The sequence below is a fragment of the Phoenix dactylifera genome, chromosome 8 (genome assembly GCF_051530095.1).
Source record: "Phoenix dactylifera cultivar Ajwa chromosome 8, Ajwa_hap1_PhDact_Kaust_v1.1, whole genome shotgun sequence".
Classification (NCBI taxonomy): Eukaryota; Viridiplantae; Streptophyta; class Magnoliopsida; order Arecales; family Arecaceae; genus Phoenix; species Phoenix dactylifera.
This window is the reverse complement of record NC_143197.1, coordinates 16234051-16237375: the sequence shown is the minus strand read 5'-3', so window position 1 is coordinate 16237375 and position 3325 is coordinate 16234051. Positions and strand designations below refer to the sequence as shown.

The following is a 3325-nucleotide window of genomic DNA, read 5'->3' as shown; positions in this document are numbered from 1 at the left end:
ATGGGACTGGCGGTGGTAGCTTGAAGATTTGCCGTCCTACCAATGGTGCTCCATGCGGTGTTTCAAAGACTCGGGGTCCCAACGTTCATGGCGACGGTATTACTGGTATCCTCTTCACTACTGACAATGTCTACTTCAGTACTAAAACCACTAGACCAGTCAGGCGCAGGCATCCTACTGTCAATGTTGATTCGGCTAAACCAAGTACTCGAGATATTGCCTCGGCTAGACCTGGTTCCAATGGTGGTATTAATACTAATGCCACCAGATCAGCCGAGGGATGGATCAAAAGATGGTGGCGGAAACTATGAGACTTAAGGTAGTCTTAATGCAATTATTGATTGGTTCATTATTTTGCCGGTCTCAAGCTAGGATCGCAAAGTATTATTATTATTAGGTGGGCAAGGTGTTGATTTTCACTACAAAAGAAATAGTATTTCCCGGCGCTTTCCAGAGCTTTTACCGACGCTTATAAGCGTCAGTAATTTCTAATCCAACGCGTCCAAAAGCGTCACGAAACTGTCGGGCAGGTGGGCGTGGATAATTTTCGTTCCGACGCTTTTCGCCTGCGTCGGCATTACCTTACCTTTACCGACGCTTTAAAGCGTCGGCAAAGACTTTATATCCGACGATTTTAAGCGTCGGCAAAGGATTTATGCGTCGGTGTGCATGTGCCGGGATAGTGTTAGTGCCGGGATTACCGACGCTTTTATGCGTCGGCATTACCTTTCCTTTACCGACGCTTTAAAGCGTCGGCAAAGGCTGTCCATCTGATTACCTTTACCGACGCTTGAAAGCGTCGGCAAAGGCTTAAAATCGTAAGTATCAACCTGTGCCGGGATAGTGTTATTGCCAACGCTTTTAAGCGTCGGCGATAGAGATTTTTTTTTAAAAAAAAAATCATAAAAAGAAATGTGAAACCTGTATACAAATTTATAAAACAAATTTTTCCAGCAAAGCAAACACACAACCTATTATCCCATCACAAAAGTCACATCACAAACAAAATTTTTTATTAAAAGCTAATCATATTATCATATTTGATTACATTGTACTTTAAAAATATTTAAAACATACATAGCAAATTCCTAAATAAACAGTCTACGAGGTCTCAAGGGTCGACGGCATCATCATCTCTACGAGTAGAAGTATCAGCAACCTACAAGAAAAAAAAAACTTTAGAAACTAAGAATACAAAAAATGAGAAGAATGAAAATTTAAAATCAATAAACAGGGTAAAAATGGCTCACAATAGATACTGCATTTATTCAAGAGGTATTTGTAGATACATATAGACAATAAGCACCTGTTCTGGAGTTTCAATTTTGTCCCTTCCACTGCAGATCATATCAAATCCACCTATTTTCATATCAAAACCACAAAATTGAAGTCAAATAACTTACTTCCAAAAAAAAAATAAAAAAAAGATGCAATTATAAACTACATAAAGGTCATTACTGTTTAAGTAAATGCTTGTATGAAACAAGTGTGCAAGGAATCAACGTACTGGCACTACAAAAGAAGTAATTTTTCCCGGCGCTTTGCAGAGCTTTTACCGACGCTTATACGCGTCGGAAATTTCCCTCCCCACGCGACCAGAAGCGTGACGAAATCGTCACGCAGGTGGGCGTGGAAGTTTTTCCTTCCGACGCGTTTCGTCAGCGTCGGCAGATAACCCGACGCTTTTAAACGCGTCGGCAAAGGCAATTTTTCCATTGAGCAAATGGCTGCTACAAATTTTTCTTTTTCTTAATTTATTAATAGCTTTCCTTTTAGGAGCAAAATCCCTATATGCAGCTCCCACTAGTTCCATTCCAAGGGATCAAGACTCAGCATCTAGAACTAGAGAATTGATAGTGACCTTTATTTTCTAATTCACCATGACATGTGAACCTACATCCCATCACAGCATGTTGAACCAGCTTGAGGCTTGCATGCCAGTGAAAGAGTGAGGTTAAGTATTTTCTACCGAATTATAAAACTAAAAAAAGTCAAACAGTAAACTTTATTTACAGATAAACTACTAAGATGAATATTCCAAACTGAATGTTGTGTCCATATTGGATATGTATCATATATCAGTTGGTGAGACTTTATCACCCAAGCCAACCACAAACTGCACGTGGCAAAATAAATAAATAAATCAGTCTACCAAACTGTGGTTCTTTAAAATAAACCAGTCCAATAAAACATTACATTTATAATCGGAGAATATACCTTGGCTATTTGCTTTACATTTATCACATATTTGGCATCTTCAGTGTTCGGATTAATAATCTTTGTACACCTTGCAACCTTACACAGAAAAAAAAATATGCCTAAGATTTTGCAAATACAAAAGAACAAACATCAATCTACAAATTATTCTTTCACATCAATATACATAACATACACATGCAAAAAATATGTCTTCAATGGTATATAAAAATGAAAATAGAGTAAATGTACCTGAAGAGGTTGCTCTTCTTGCATCATTTGCTTGTCAGAAACTAAATCCCATTGGCTGGGTGCAGCTAAACCAGTGTCAGACTCTTTGATTCCTGTTATTTGATTGGACAAAATGAGTCTTGTTTTTCATCGTATGATCTGAAGAGTGCCAACGCCTTGTTCTAAGGAAGGTGGCAAGCCAACCGCGGACTGATACACGGTGGCACCGAAGGGGAGCTATTTTAATTGGATTTGGATTTCTGGACAAGGAGAATCCCCGCTACACTTGAGTCCAAACTCTGGATTCAATCCTGAACCCTTCACCTATGAAAAAAAAAAGAAGAGAAACTCAATGTATCAGGTATACTCTATCTATATTATTCCATATTTTATTTTTCTCCGCTATTTCCTAAAACCCCTTTCGGTCGGATCAGCTCGCCGGCCTTCAAGCTCTTCTTCTTTAAATTAGTCTCCCTCGAGGCATATTGTTACCTGGAATGCACAAAAAAGAATCAATATTTGGTTAAATAATAAATTTATACTAAATCGGAGGAATCCTAAATCGGAGGCATATATCATCTTCTTCTACAGAATTTTGTTCCGTGTCACTACATTCAAAATTGAAGGTGTCTTCTAGATCGGAGGGTTGGTTACATGAAGGTATGAACTCTCCATGGAGTACCCATTCAGTATAACCCTTTAGAAAACCATTCCATACCAAATGTTCTTCAACAATTTTTGGATCAAGAGCAGAACCGTTTACACATTTTTGACATGGATATAAAATTTTTCCATTCATATTAGATTTCTCAAAGGCAAACTTAATAAAATTCTGAACTCCATCCAAATATTCGGCACTGGATCTTAACTTATTTATCCAACTTTTGTCCATTCTATT

At 38.1% G+C, this 3325-nt stretch overlaps 1 long non-coding RNA gene across 1 annotated transcript; it reads right to left on the bottom strand.

Moving 5' to 3' along the window:
• Positions 1 to 2073: 2073 nt before the first annotated feature.
• Positions 2074 to 2555, bottom strand: LOC113461543 (uncharacterized). The gene is made up of 3 exons (XR_003383813.3): positions 2449 to 2555; positions 2218 to 2295; positions 2074 to 2116 (listed from the first exon to the last, which is right to left on the bottom strand). It is a non-coding gene; the product is annotated as an uncharacterized LOC113461543 (long non-coding RNA).
• Positions 2556 to 3325: the final 770 nt, after the last annotated feature.